The following is a 16,214-nucleotide window of genomic DNA, read 5'->3' as shown; positions in this document are numbered from 1 at the left end:
CCGTGTCAACCTTGCTTTTACTGGTACCCCAGCAGCCTTTATGCCCCTGACCTCCTCTTGTCACACCTCACCAAACCTTGATCCTGGGCTAACCCAACTGTTTGCTTTCTCTGATCCGACTTGTAGAGGTTTGAAATCCAGGCAGTCTGACAGCAGGGTCCACACACTTGAACTGAACTGCATTAGGCACGGGGTATTTCGATTTGGTTGCAAAGAGATAAAATGAAACATAAAGGTAATCAGCAAGATACAGATTTTCTTATAACTAGGGTGAAGCTGTACATCTCTAAAAGCACTAGAAGGGGAGGGATATGTGTGGATATAAGTCCCTCAGGAGTCAGGAAAGGAGAGGGGAATAGAAGCTCAGCTACTGGAAGCTTGGAAGGCCGGATTCCAGATATGCACAGGAACCCAGAAAGAAGATAAACAGAGCCTTGTGTTCCTAGGTCCTACTCCAGTATCTGCCTTGCAGATCTCACACAGATAGGACCTAGACCCTAAATAGAATTTGTTTTTACCTCTCCAGCTCTTCATTATCCCCAGAAATTTCTGTAGCCCACTCTCAAACTGAATACAGGTCTACCCCCTCCCAGGATATCCCCCTCCCCTAGGAATACCCAGTGACTACCAGGCCCACCTCCAAAGGGCCCAGACCTCCAAGAGCCAGGAAGGAAAGCTACACAATATGCCTCACTTATCCTCAATGAAGGCACTTCTGCAGGAAGGCAACAAGCACTTGAGTGCAGCCTGGTACTCAAGAATTGCAAGCCGGGACTTCCCTGGTGGCGCAGTGGTTAAGAATCCACCTGCCAACGCAGGGGACACAGGTTTGATCCCTGGTCTAGGAAGATCCCACATGCTGTGGAGCAACTAAGCCCGTTGCCACAACTACTGAAGCCTGCACACCTAAAGCCTGTGCTCCGCAACAAGAGAAGCCACCGCAATGAGAAGCCCGCACAACGCAACAGTAGCCCCCACTCGCTGCAACTAGAGAAAGCCCACGGGCAGCAACAAAGACCCAAAGCAGCCAATACATACATACATACATACATACATACATACATACATACATACACACATACACACACACATACACACACACATACATACATACATACATGCATACATACATACACTATTCTTTGAAAAGAAAAAGAATTGCAACCCTCCCAGAGCTCGCAGCAGTCCCACTTAATAGCCTACTCGAAGTTCCTGCTGCTTTCTCCCCATGATCAACCAGCAAGTCCCTGGCACTAGGACCCTGCAGACAGGGAACCCTGAGCCTGCGCTCTAAAGAGAGAGATGCACCATTTCACAACTTCAGCAAAAGCCAAAGCAGCCAACAAAGCCACAGCCACCTCGGCTGTGCTGGGCTCTGCCTTTTGGGCAGCTCACCGGCCACTCCCCAAAAGCAGAGCATTCTGTCCTTTCTCTTTTTAAATCCACGTCATCATCTGATCATAATGGGAATCAGTCTCCTCAAGTCACGACGCAAAGGCGTATCCATGGCAACCTCAAGAGGAAGGACACAGAAATGATGCTCCAGTGGCTGCAGCAGGAAAAGGTAAGTCCATTTCTCTTCCACCCATGCCATCTCATCACTCTCCCCTTTCACTCAAGTCAGGTGCGCCCCTTACCTACAAATTCTATCTATCCCACCAACGGGGAAAACAAAGGTGAGTGTTAATAATCTATGCGATTACGTAAGGTCATAGGTCTGCCTCGTCCCATAACTGGCAGTAAAAATTCTTTTCCTGGCTGACTGAGACAAGATCTCTTTTCTTATTCACCATCTCAATTGACATGGTCTCAGCCTGCAGTACCTAACAAATCATTATCAGTCACTTGTCTTTCTAGTCAGGTTGCTGGGAAATCACACCAGGATTTCAGAATTCTGTATGTAGTTGTAAAAATACAGCAGCAACCCTGACCCCACCACCCTGCTCACCCAGGCCGCTATCATACCCACAGACTGGCCCTCCTTAGCAGCCCTAAACTCCAGCCCCTCAAGGACCAGAAACTGGGAGTTGGGATTAAATTTCTGCCTTTCTCTGATGCTTCAAGGAAGGAATGCCATTTCTGCAGAGGTAAGAGATTCATCAGACATAAGTTGTACTAAGTGTAAGTAATACTCCATGCCTCAATTTCTCCTTCTGTAAAACATAGATACTAACAATACCTTTCTAACAGGGCTGTTGTCAGAATCACGTGAGAATGCCTGAAAAGCACTTAGAAGAGTGCCTGGTATGAAGCACTCAATAAAAGTCAGCCATAATTATTATGAAGAAGAGGAAAGAGAGGCCTCCAGTGAAGGACTCAAGCTCGGAGGGCACTCCATGTTCTGGGAGCATATCTCAACTCTGCTGTCTTTCCCTTCCCTCTCTGGACAGTTTCAGGTTTCCCTTACCACTGTCAAGTCCCTGCTCCTATCCGAGCCCACACCAGGACCCCCACCCCTCAGCGGATAACCTTGCTGAGAAAGGAAATTGAACCCATTAGATAAGAATTCCTTTGCAAGTTTAGCTGTGTCCATCATTGCCTCTTTCTTCCTACATCCTTTTCCTTTCTTCTGTCATTCCTCTTCAAAAGAAATGATGTCTCCTTCTCAGAGACAGCCCTCCACCCTCCTGTGCAATCATCATTTCCCTTGTGCCTTCAAATGCAACCTCTCTACGGGCTCTTACACATCATCAGATAACCCGTGCTCAAGACTTCTATTCTAGGAAAATCTGTCTCTAGTCTCTGCTACTCCTCCACAAGCTGCCACCATCTTCCTTCCCAAACTACCCAAAGTGAGTGCATCCTCCCTATCCTCACTTCCCATCCACTCTTCAACCCACCTGGCTCCCATCCAGCCGCTCACACTAAAAAAATAAAAGAGCCCTGGTGACCACAATCTCCTACCTGCCCAATCTCAAAGTACACTTTCCAAGCTCCTCCTACTGGACCTCGCTGTAGCAACAGAGGCTGCTGATTCTCTTCCTGCAACTTCTTCCTCTGTAGCTCCCTGGACAGCATTCTCTCTCACCTTGCCCACCAACCCCTGTCATCTCCTCTGTTATCTTCAGTCTTCTATAAGCATGGCTAGGCTCGTCCATCCCAACAGCATCAACTACCACTTACATCTACCACCCCTAGACACAGACTCTCTTCTGAACTCCAGACCCACATTTCCACCTATCTGCTAAGCGCCACAGACGCCCAAATTCAACATGACCCAAAACACACGGAAGCTTCCCCCAGCAAATGTTCCTCGTCTATACTCCCCCTTTACTACTGGTACCACCATCAATCCAAAATAGAAAACTGAGTCATCCTCAACAACTCCCTCTCTCTCTTGTTCTCAACAACCAATTAATTAGTCATTACGTCAGGGGAACTCTGTCTCTACAATCTCCAATCTATCCCCTCCTTCCCATCCCCACTAATACTTAATTCAGCCTGAAGCCAAGCCCAGGTTACCACAAGAGTCTCCTGATGTCCTGGATCCAGATTCTCCCCTTTCAGTCTATTTCCACAATTAGCTTTCCAAAATATAACCACATCACCTCCCTGCCTAAAAACCTCCAGTGGCTTTCCTCCCACAAAATTGAATCTAAGAACAAAACTACAGGCCATTAAAAGCCTGGCCTCATTATGAATCTAATCTCATCAATCACCTCTCCTTTGATCCCAAAGTTCTCTTAGATTCCAGCCACTTGGATCTATCTATCTTACGCCTCTGCAAATGTTGCAAACGTCACCAAGTCTCTCTCTTCGTCTTCAAGACTGTACTTGTCACCTCTTTCCTGAATGTTCCCCTGATGTCTCCGTGTGGAGCTAGCCATTTCCTCCTCTGCCCTCACACAACACTTTGGAAATAACTCTATTACAAGATCGCATTTCACTTACAATATCTCCCTTATCCCATCGTGAATTCCTCCAGGGCACAGAATTTTTAATCATCTCAGTATCCTAAGCACTGAAAACAGAAGACACTCAATGTTGAATAGAAGCCTATACCAACACCAGGCTCTAGGGATATAAGTTGGTTCTGACACGTTTCCCAGAGACACCATGGGGGAAGTACAACAGTCAGGCACACATACACCCCAAGAGATGTAGCTCTTTGCTCACCAGATAGGAGCCTAAGAAAGTAAAAGTGCAGGGACAGCTCCAGGTCCAATGGAATTTGGTAGTGATAATAAATTTCAACCTCATATGCTTCCAGGGTAAAAGGACGAGAGAGAGAGAGAGAGAGAGAGAGAGAGAGAGAGAGAGAGAGAGAGAGAGGGAGGGAGGGGGAGGGAGGGGGAGGGAGAGGGAGAGAGGGAGAGGGAGAGGGAGAGAGGGAGAGGGAGACACCTCTAGGCTCTAGGGGAAGTGCAGATCTTCTGGGAAAATAGCTTTAGTGTGGCTTCGGGAGTGACAAGGGTCCAGTCTCTGCTTCAGTGAAACCCTCAGTGGATATGTGGGAGCTTGGGGAGGTCAGACTGGCTAGCCAATTTGTCCATCAGCCAAGTACAACTAATATTAGCTGGAACTTCAAAAGAAAAATTATATAAAACAAAATTCAGAGACTCCTGGAGGGCAAGGACCCTAAGATAGATTTGAATCAGTCAATTGCTCAGCATCTACCTTCTCAGGGGACACTGAGGATCCAGTTCTCAATTCCCTTGGTATAGGACAGCTAACCCAAGGCCCACACACCACCCAGTACCAACGGACAGGCTAAACAACCTAGGAATCCTCTGACACAATCCCTCCCGACCTAACACTCCAAACAGCCAACGACGATGACACATCTGAGCAAGTACAACCTATGGCAGTTGTCGATCGTGTGTTATGATTTTCCCAACTATTCCGATTCCTCCCTGACAACTTCTTTTCCTTTGTACCCTCATGTGCATCCAGGCCCAACTTATCAATTCTTCCTCAGTATTGCCTCCTGCATTCTTCCTTTCTCTTCCATTACCACTGCCATCGCTTTGGTTTGCCATGTAACAGCTTTGAGAATCAAGGCAAATCATTTACTCTCTTTGGTGCCTCATCTCTAAAACTGGGTAACAGCTGCTCTGCCTACCTCACAGGAAAAGGTTGTCTGTGAAAGGTTCTGTAATCTGTTAAATGTTATACGTAAATAGAAGGCATTACTATTATCATCAACCTAAGCCCTCTGTACTGATATGTGAAGCATATCTGGCTCCCTGCCTCTCTGCTTCCCCATTTCCAACCACATTATACACCACAGTAAGACAACTACACACTCTAAAACACTGCTTTGCCCAAAACGTTTCACTGACATACCATTTCTTATGAAATTTCTTCTGATTCTCCAGAATCAAACAACTCTGGATCTGACGTACGCAGTGTCATCTCTGGACCACTGTCAGCTGCTTAGGACGCTTCCCCTAGTTTTGCAAGCCCCGCCCATCCTTCAAAGTCCAGCTACAGCCCCACTCCACTCCACACAGAAGGACTACATTGAAGAGACAGATTTGAAACAATGTCCTGGAAGAATAAAGGATAATTCAGTTTGGGGAAAACTTGGTAGATACACTGTCATCTCACACTTTAAGAGTCTTTTTTTCTTTTTTTTTTTCCACCATGCCACGCAGCTTGTGGGATCTGAGTTCCCTGACCAGGGATTGAACCCAGGGCCTGGCAGTGAAAGCACCAAGTCCTAACCACTGGACTGCCAGGGAATTCCCAAGAGTCATCTTTTAAAGAGGGATTATACTTTTTTTTTCTGTTTGATTCTAAGAGATAACCTAGGACCAACAGGATGGAAATTATAGAGATGTATTTTAGCACTATGAAAAGCTTCCTTATTGAGCTATCCCACGATGAAATGGGACGCCTTACATGCAGTAAATTCCCCATTACTAGAAATGTTCAAGCTCAAACTGGCCATAGGGCAAGGATATTTTAGATGTAATTCAACTATCACACGGGTAACTGGACTAGAATCACCACATTTTAGGTCTGAAGGAAACCTGAGAGATCTTCTAGTCCAGTCTCCTATTTTGTAGGTCTGGACAGGGGAAGTGATCATTCAAGGCAGCACAGCTTGCTCTGGAGAGCAGGCAACAGAAGAACATGGTCTCTTTCTATCCAGTGAAAACCCTTGCTCCTCGAAGTGTGTGTGGTCCATGGACCGGCAGCATCGGCATCACCCGGGAACTTGTTAAAAATACAGAACTAACCGAAATCTGTACTTTAACAGACTTTGTGTATGTAGCATTAAAGTTCAAAAAGCACTGACCTACACTGCCCCTTCCAAACCTTGAGTTTCTAATTCTGGAACTCCATCTCCCAAACTGTTTCATGTGTTACACGGAGGTAACACCCGAGAAAAACAGTATTTTCCATTCAAATTTGGGAAACTCTCCATACTACACTCCCAGTAGGAAATTCGTGATAAATAATAGCAGCAGCATACTTAAAGTTCCAAAATATTCTGTAGGAGAGAAAACTTTAACCATGAAGTTTCTGAACGCATTTGAGCACAAAATGTCTTTGAAAAAAGTTATCCTTAACTACTATCGCTAACACCCCCGGGCCTTGGGCTTCGCCCATCCGTTAGCTAAAGAACTTCCATCTCCGCCTCAGAGCTCCCTGACTCCCAGCACCTTACGCATGCTGGATTAGTAAGTGGTCGCGACGGGCGTGCTGCTCTCCACACTGTGATACGTGAGGGTACGTTTCTAAATCACCGCCTCTTACAAATAGCGGAGCTCGTCATCTGTGTGATTTAGCTGCGGGGATGCGCAAGACGACTGCTCCAGGGTGAGCCTGCCAGTTAAGGCGGACGCCAGGAACGGGAGACTGACACCAACCGCACATCCGGGCCCCCACCTTGAGTCCGCTTGGTTTTTTGTTTGTTTGTTTGTTTTTCTGTTTGACACAACTTCTCCACCGTGTGCCCCACAGGAAACCTGTAGCTCGGAGTGGGTTCAGGTGTGCCTCGGATGCTCCCAGGAAAGGACGGGAGCCCTTGCAGTTCTGGAGGAATTCGGAGACGCCATCACTCGACCCCGGGAGAACACCACACCAGCAGGATGAAGAGCTCAGGGGGGTCGGACCAGCCCAGACCCGGGGGGCGCCCACCCCCGCCGCGGCCCACCCCTGCCGACCCCCGCCCCGCCCCGCACACCGGGCTCCCGGCCGCGCCCTAGGCGAGCGCCGAGCCCCCAGAGCACAGCCAGGAGCCTCGCGAACACGGTGGGGGAGGAGGCAGTTTCCAGGGTCGCCGCCTCCGTACCTGTCCTGTCAGGGGCTCCGCGCCCGGCTCCGGGCCCTACCGACGACCGACGCCCAAGCCCTAGCAGGGGCCCGCCCCGCCCTCATGGGCTGCCCGCCGTGCCGCCCGACCCCTGCAGGCCCGTCCCAGGCCCTCTAGCCGCTGAAGCCCAGAGGCGCTCTGGGTCGGGGGAACACGCTACTCTTCCCCGAAGACCAGTCCGGGTTAAATACCGCGCGCTGAGCGCGGCCGAGAAGACTTCAATCAGGCACAAAGCTGGACACCTGGAGCGAACTACGCGCGTGCGCACTGTACACGGGAAGCCGATTAGGACCACAGGAGAGAGGCGAGCGGTGGCCAGCGACCTCCGCAGGCAGAGGGTAGACAGCCCAGAGAGGAGCCCGAGGAGTCCTCTGCGTTGGGCAAAGGGCTCCCCCAGAGGGTGGCTACGCTTTTGAGTGCTAAGCTGTTAATTAAAACAATACTGGTAAACCGTCTTTCGTCAGGTAGCTTGAGGAAAAAATTAAAATTTGCTGCCTTTCAGTATTATCCATCCTATGGGGATTCAGGCATTCTCATGCCCTTTTGCAAATTTACGTAATGGACTTTGGCATTCTTTCGTTAAAAGAAAAAGAAAACATGGGTGGTAGGAGTGGCAGCGGCTGAAGTAGGAGATAGATGGGCCCCTGGACTGGACAGCTGGTGCTTGTCAAATGGAGCAAAACTGAAGTTTATCCTCAGCCAGACCAGAAAGCAAGGCCCATTTCCCTTCCTTCATTGTCGTGGAGGGAATGAACTAGCAGTGGGCTATTTGTTGCAGTAAAAATAGAAATGAGACTTTTCTTTTTGGATAAACAAGGAAAAAAAGTAAACAATGAGCAGGTTGGGGAAACAGCATAACCAGGCCTGAAAGTGTTAAGCAATCTTGGTTATTCTTTAGCTGTTACTACTCATAAACACGTGTAGCTAGACTGGTCCTTAGCAAAGTCTCCTACACACCCTTGCAGCACTTCATTTCAGAAAGAAGGTCACAGCTGATAACTTCAGGGACACCAGACCCGGTTGCTGAGCTGCCTGACGCCAGCTTTGGCCATGAATTTGCAGAAGAAAAGAAATGCAAGACCTTAATTACTTTGAGCCTTATCACCTACCCCAGACCAGAGCCCCAAGCTATAAAAACCTTTCCCTGTGGGGGTAGGGGGGGCACAGGTCTTGAGGCTCTAGCCTGCTGTGTTCCCCCTTTTGCCTAGCAAAGAATAAAGCTACTTTCCTCCTTCCTCCAAAACTCCGTCTCCGTATTTCTTTTTGGCATTGGTGCACAGAAAACCAAGATTTTGGCATCATGGCCAGGCAACCCAGCTTCGCGAAGATTCGTGGCATGCTGTGGCCCGCAGGCACCCAGCACGCGCCCGCTCGGCTGCCAAGGTGCCCAAGAGGAAGGTCAGCTCTGACGAGGGGGCAGAGAAGGAGGAGCCCAAGAGGAGACCAGCGATGTTGTTGGCTAAAACAGCTTCTGCAAAAGTGGAAACGAAGCCAAAAAGGTGGAAGGAAAGGATAAATCTTCAGGCAAAAAAGTGCAAACAAAGGGGAAAATGGAGCAAAGGGAAAACAGGCTGAAGTGGCTCACCAAGAGACTAAAGAAGGCTTACCTGCAGAAAACAGAGAAAATAAAAATGAGGAGAGGCCAGCCTCTGATGAAGCAGGAAAGAAAGAAGCCAAGTCTGATTAATATCAAACACCCGGTCCTATCAGTGGTCCCTGTCTCCCTTCTTGTACAATCCAGAGGAATATTTTTATCAACTATTGTGTAAATGCAAGTTTTTTAGTAGCTCTAAAAACATTTTTTAAAAGGAGGCAGGGGCTTCCCTGGTGGCGCAGTGGTTGAGAGTCTGCCTGCTAATGCAGGGGACACGGGTTCGAGCCCTGGTCTGGGAGGATCCCATATACCACGGAGCAGCTAGGACCGTGAGCCACAACTACTGAGCCTGTGCATCTGGAGCCTGTGGTCCGCAACGGGAGAGGCCGCGATAGTGAGAGGCCCGCGCACCGCAGTGAACAGTGGCCCCCGCTTGCCACAACTAGAGAAAGCCCTCGCACAGAAACGAAGACCCAACACAGCAAAAATAAATAAATTAATTAATAAAAGAACACCAAAGAAGTTTAAACACAAATGCTCTTACAAAAAAAAAAAAAAAAGGAGGGAATCCCACTTCATCTCATTTTTTAAGTGTGTGACAGGTAAGAGCTAAATCGGACTCCACATTGGATCTGTTTCTTTGACTTTAACCTTTGATTTTCGTTGCTTTTGTTACTATAATCGTACATAATGGCCTGCCTCAGGAAACCCTGCCCACCTGTGAATGGCTGCACGAAAAAAGAAACTAACACATCCCCTCACTGAGGCTGGTCATTCCAGGAGATGTTTTGCAAGACCGACGGCCCTTTTACTTTACTTCCTCACCGCCTCTCCCTCTCTGATTCTATAAAAGAAACTGGCATCCAGACCCAGATAAGATGGTTTATCAGAGACGCTAGTCTGCCATCTTCTCGGATAAAGTCGTCTTCCTTACCTCAACACCTCATCTCCGATTCATTGGCCTGTCGTGCGGAGAGCCGAGCGAGCTTGGACTCGGCAACAAATTTAGCGAGCCAACCAGGAGCCTTGCTCGTGTCTAGCCAGCCCTGGTCAGGGAATATTGAGGCAAGGGCCTAGCAGCTGCCAGGACCGTTTGTCCTGAGGATCTTCCCTTCAAAACTCCCTGAAGCGGCACTGGCTATCCCAGCACTTGGCAATTGAAGCAAGGAACCGACAAACTTCAATTTGGTGCTATGAGTCAATGGACTCGATTCGATTTGGAGGGTAAGTCGCTCCAGCGTGCACGCCAGGAACATATTCCCCCCTCAATCTGGGCTTTTCCTTTACAGGACAAGCCAATCTGGTTGGGGTACCCTGCTGGAGGGGGGAACTGTTGTTGGACTCTGCCCGATTCTGGGAACTGGTTCCCTGGGAACTAGTTCATTGGTTTTGTAGGGTAAGTCTACCCGATCTGGGAACTAGTTCGTTGGTTTTGTCTTGGTTTTGTGTGCATCGATGCTGGAATTTGTGCCTTTTATGTTGGAATTTGTTGGCATCTTCTGTGTCTTGGTGTCACCAAACTTTTAAAAGTGGAAAATACTCCATCTATCCTAAAGGAGAGCCCTTTGGGGAATATATTATATAAATGGGCAAAACATAGCCGTGAGCCTATGACTAAGAAAGACATGATGTACTATTGTAATAGGGTGTGGACCCAATATATGTTAGGATCAGAAGAACAATGGCCCCTGAATGGCTCACTCAATTATTATACAATCTCACAGTTAGACATGTTCTGCAAAAGAGCAGGGAAAAGAGATGAGATTCCATATGTAGGAGCATTTATGTTATTGCATCAGGAGGAAAAGGAGTCAGAGGGCTGCCACCTTATGGTGCAGCAGTCTGAAAGGAAACCCAAGGGAAAACCTGTTCTACAAGGGAAGAGAAAAGAATGAGAGTGGGGACATGTTATTTCAAAACTTAAACCCCCGTCCAGCCTATCCAGCTCCCCCAGTGGCCAAGCAGGCTGAACCAGCAGTTGTTCCAACTGCCCCCCGCACCATGCCACCAACATATTCACTGCCTCCCTGTTTCCCCTACCCAAGGGGATCAAACAGAAGTTTCTATGGTAACACCCGGGACACAGGGACCTGGTTCAGTATCACCATCTAAGACCCGACAGGGCACCCAATTTGGACTGGGAGCCACTTCTGCAGCAGGGCAATTTCCCTTGTCCCAATATCTTGTAAGACGCCAGGACACTCCCTTGGACTTGAGGCTTGCAATTCTGATTTCCCCACAGGAGCCCCAGGTAACACTGACAGTGGGGAACAAGTTGATAGATTTTCTAATAAATACGGGTGATCTTAAGAGGCTTGTAAATATTAAACAAAGGGGAAACAAACTCATCCTAGGAGAAACTTGCCTGTATCTTGCCTATATACAAATGTCCTCTCTGGTTTTCTCAAAAACCCTTATCTCTGCCATCTTCTTAAAGTGCAAATTTTGAAAAAGAGGGTACAGTAATTTAGAACTTGACTTGTTTTCCATAAATATTAGTAGAAAGGGTTTAGCCAGCTAGACAAGTGAGCTTGATTTGTTCCGTCTGCCAGAAACCCAACTTTAATGCAACCCCTTTTGTAAGCCGATGGGTTTTACATTGTTGTACCTGACTCAGGGCTGAACTTTTGAAATGAGAACTATGATGTCTCTCTGTTTTTGTGTTTGTATGTGTTTTTGTCTTTGGATAACACTGCTGAGGTTAATCTGTAAATGAGCCCTATTTAACTGGCATAAAGAAAAGTAAGTGCTTACAAACCAAACAATTCTAAATACAAGAGAAATTAAGCTAAATGAATTTCAGGTTCACGTGAACTGGGAAATATTTAGTATGAAATTAATACCTGGTATTAATGTTTAAGTTTGTTGATCTAATTAATACAGACATGTCTTTAGAGCCATCAGCATTATGTATAGTACTTTCACTGCACCTAGGTTTAATAAAAGTTAAATGAAATCTTGTTACATCTGTTGCAAATTTGTCAGCAAGAAAAATAACTTGATATGATGAAATTAAAGTAAATATAAATGAAATAAGATCTTTTAGGTAAGCTATAAGAATAATTATGTCTTAAAAATCATCTAAAATACTTTCTCCAGATTTTGGTAACTATTACTTGCCTCTTGGTTGTCACCGGAAATTAAGGTTTTTAAGAGTCGGGGATTCTAACTTAAATATATAATTAAAGCTACTGAAAATAATAAAACATTTCAGCATGGTAGAATGTGTGTTTTCAGTTAAGAAGGTATGAGGAATGGAATTACATTTTACTGAGAAAGTTTTATACATGGCCAGGATTAACTAAATTTCGATTGAAGTTACCTAAGTAAGTGGATTTCGTTAAGTAAGCTAATACAAGACTGGAATTTGATCTCTCTCTCTCTCTGTTAGAAGTGCTCCTTTTGATAACAGATTATATAAGTTTCTGTGCCATTAGGTAATCCGTATTTGTTTTCTTTTAATAGTTTTGTGACTTTGGTTAAATGAATAAGTACTGTTTCTCAGTGACCTATGATCCTGTTGCGTTTTAAAACCTTTTTGATATTTTTAACAAACTTCCTAAATATCAAAATCTGAATAAAGCTTTTTAGCCTCCAACTGACTCTGAGATACTTCAAAAGAACATCTCTGAGACATCTCAGAGAGAGATGTCAAACTAATTTTATTTGGTATGTTAAATTACTTCAAAAACATTGTCAAGTGATTGGAGATGAACCTTAGGTTATGGTGTATGGATAAATGTCATTTTTATAGATATTCCAAAATTTATATGGAATCCCTAACATCTGCTATGTCCTGATATGTTATCAATCATAATACTAGTTATTCTAAAATGTTATATCCAAGTTTCCTGCTAATTACCTTGTACTCAAATCTTTAACCATGCTATTTTAAGTTTTGTCCTGATGCTTTTACAAAATGAAGATTTTCAAGAAGACTGATAAAAAGGAACTTTTTAAGAAATATAAGTTTCTGATAGCCTTTAGATAATATCACTGGACTGGGTAACATATGACAAAACTAATGGGAAACCTGATTATTTCATCCAGATCAATGGGAATTAATTACATGAGACTGAAAAAATGATAAATATGATTTATGACTTTGGGAAATATACTGACTTTAATCTTTGTTTTTCAGAAAAACCTTTTCTCTTATGCAATGACCTACAACAAGTTGATAAAGTATGCCTTTGTAAACAAAGGCGAAACATTTATCTTTGTCTCTCTATGTGATCCTGCCAGAATTTTTGTCTCCAGCTGGCTCTCCTGTGGACTTGATATTATGTTAATCATTGTTTGAATTTGTTCTTTATTTCCAAATTGTTTGTGCTTTGTTTCTCCCTGCAGCACTATGTCTTTGTCAATGCTACTAGCTGCATTACTTATATCCTATTTTATAAGATTGTTGTCGCTTGCAGTACCCAGTGTGTAACCAGGCCTCCAAACAAAACTTCTATGGCTAAACATCTTAAGAAAATAGATCACTTATATAACATAAAATAATTGTAATAATATGATTCTAGGTATGGGAAGAAGCAACAAGGGAAAATGTCTCCTGGATCATAATTAGAGGATCCAGAGAATCTTTAATTATCAGTAGGGCCTAATCCAAAAATTAGCACCTGGAATGGCATATCAAGAATCTTTGCCTGACCTGGGATGAGCCTCCCTGCACCGTGGGACAAAATTTGATAGAGAAATGTCTCCCAAATATTGGTCAGATTCCTGACCAAGAGGAGAGGTTCAGTCATCGGCGATTGCAGCCCTCCAACTTGAGCTAGTGAACCCTGAGGAAACTCAGGAAGGAGAAGAATACCTGCCATCTAGCAGCCATCAGACTGCAGCCACTCCCTATGGTGAGCCCTGAGGACACTCAGGATGTGAAAATACAGGATACAGGCTACAGATAGGTATGGTGCAGATCAAAGGGATGATTTCAGTGAGCCCAGACTCTTGCATCTTCCCATACATAGAAAAATGCTCAATTCCTTAACTGGTTATTTGGGGAAAGGTGAGGGGAAAATGGAATTTGAGATGTACCAACATCAAAGGTATGTCCCAGTTCAGTATTTATTTATTTATTTATTTAAGGCTGTGTTGGGTCTTCGTTGCTGTGCGCAGGCTTTCTCTAGTTGCGGTGAGTGGGGGCTACTCTTTGTTGTGGTGCGTGGGCTTCTCATTGCGGTGGCTTCTCTTGTTGCGGAGCACAGGCTCTAGGCGTGTTGGCTTCAGTAGTTGCAGCTCGCGGGCTCAGTAGTTGTGGCTCACGGGCTCTAGAGCACAGGCTGAGTAGTTGTGGCGCACGGGCTTAGTTGCTCCGTGGCATGTGGGATCTTCCCAGATCAGGGCTTGAACCTGTGTCCCCGCATTGGCAGGCGGATTCTTAACCACTGTGCCACCAGGGAAAACCAATTTAAAGGCTTTTAAAGGCACTGTGTAGACACATTTTTTATTGTGGTAAAACATACATAGCATAACATAAAATTTACCATTTTAACCATTTTTAAGCGTACTGTTCAGTGACACTAAGTATATTTACATTATTGTGCAACCATCACCACTATCCATCTCCAGAATTTTCTCATCTTCCCATATGGAAACTCTGTATCCTTTAAACACTAACCCCCTTTTCTCCCCTCACCCTAGTCCCTGGTAACAATCATTCTACTTTCTGTCTCTATGAATTTGACTATTCTAAGTACCTCATATAAATAGAATCATACAATATTTGTTCTTTTGTGTCTGGCTTATGTCTTCAAAATTCACTCGTGTTGTACCATGTATCATCATATATCATCATTTCTTTCCTTTTTAAGGCTGAATAACATTCCATTGTATGTATATACCACATTTTGTTTAGCCATTCACCCGTAATGGACATTTGGGTTGTTTCTAGCTTTTGGTTATTGTAAATAAGCACATTTTAAAAAACATAAGTACATAGCCCATTCATCCCATCCCCAAGATCCCTAACCAAAGCAACTCGATGCCGGTGGTTTTGGTTTGTGGTTCCAGAGCTAGTCTCTGAAAACGTAAGCATTTTAGATGAAAACAGCATCTTCGTATACACACTATTCTGAAACTTGTTTTTTTTTTTTACTTGAAGTATAGTTGATTTACAGCGTGGTATTAGTTTCTGGTGTACAGCAAAGTGATTCAGATATATGTATATATGTATATATACATATATACATATTCTTTTTCGGATTCTTTTCTGTTATAGGTTAATACAAGATATTGAATATTGAAACCTGGACAGCTACATGTAAAAGAATGAAATTACAACATTCTCTAACACCATATACAAAATAAACTCAAAATGGATTAAAGACGTAAATGTACGGAGTTCCCTGGCGGCCTAGTGGTTAGGATTCCGGGCTTTCATTGCCGTGGACCTGGGTTCGATGATCCATGGTTGGGGAACTGAGATCCTGCAAGTGGTGTGGCAAAACAAAAACAAAACAAAACAAAACCCTAGGTGTAAGACTGGATACTATAAAACTCCTAGAGGGAAACATAGGCAGAACACTCTTTCACATAAATTGAAGCAATATTTTTTTGGATATATCTCCTAGTAACTGGTAATGGAAACAAAAGCAAAAGTAAACAAATGGGACCTAATTAAACGTAAAAGCTTTTGCACAGCAAAGGAAACCGTGAACAAAACTAAAAGACAACCTACAGAATGGGAGACAATATTTGCAAACAATGGATTAATTCCCAAAATATACAAACAGCTTATATAGCTCAATATCAAAAAAACCAGACAACCCAATCAAAAAATGGGCAGAAGACCTAAGTAGACATTTCTCCAAAGAAGACATAGCCAACAGGCATATGAAAAGATACACAATATCACTAATTATTAGAGAAATGCAAATCAAGACTAGAGTGAGGTATCACCTCACACCAGTCAGAACGGCCATCATCAAAATGTCTACAAATAATAAATGCTGGGGGGAAGTCCCTGGCAGTCCAGTGGTTAGGACTCCACACTTCCACTGCAGGGGGCATGGGTTCAATCCCTGGCTGGGGAACTAAGATCCCACAAGCCACACGGTGTGTCAAAAAAATAAAAAATTAAAAAATAAATGCTGTGGAAGGTGTGGAGAAAAGGGAACCCCCTACACTGTTGGTGGGAATGTAAACTGGTGTAGCCACTATGGAGAACAGTATGGAGGTTTCTTAAAGAACTGAAAACAGAGTTACCATATGATCCAGCAGTCCCACTCCTGGGCATATATCTGGAAAAGATGAAAACTCTAATTTGAAAAGGTACATGCACTCCAATATTCACTGCAGCACTATTTACAGTAGGCAAGACATGGAAGCAACCTGAGTGTCCACTGACAG

At 44.7% G+C, this 16,214-nt stretch overlaps 1 protein-coding gene and 1 pseudogene across 4 annotated transcripts in view; one reads left to right on the top strand and one right to left on the bottom strand.

Annotated features, from left to right (window-relative positions):
* DCTN1 (dynactin subunit 1) overlaps positions 1–7,401 on the bottom strand; it is a 30,166-nt gene extending 22,765 nt beyond the window's left edge. The window contains exon 1 of one of the 3 annotated variants that reach the window (XM_082643069.1): positions 7,244–7,401. The gene's annotated coding sequence lies outside the window, so the exon portion shown is untranslated. Of the gene's footprint in view, positions 1–6,837; positions 6,860–7,135; positions 7,159–7,243 lie in introns of those variants that run through there. The other 2 variants (XM_082643071.1, XM_082643070.1) reach the window with 2 other exon arrangements.
* Positions 6,746–9,184, top strand: LOC309815918 (annotated as a pseudogene). Its single transcript has 3 exons — positions 6,746–6,768; positions 6,913–7,203; positions 8,545–9,184. The product of its transcript is annotated as an uncharacterized misc_RNA (transcript).
* The last annotated feature ends 7,030 nt before the right edge of the window (positions 9,185–16,214 follow it).

Source organism: Mesoplodon mirus, assembly GCF_964341445.2.
Source record: "Mesoplodon mirus genome assembly, chromosome: 14".
Classification (NCBI taxonomy): Eukaryota; Metazoa; Chordata; class Mammalia; order Artiodactyla; family Ziphiidae; genus Mesoplodon; species Mesoplodon mirus.
The sequence above is the reverse complement of the archived record's forward strand: the minus strand, read 5'-3'. Positions and strand labels throughout refer to the sequence as shown.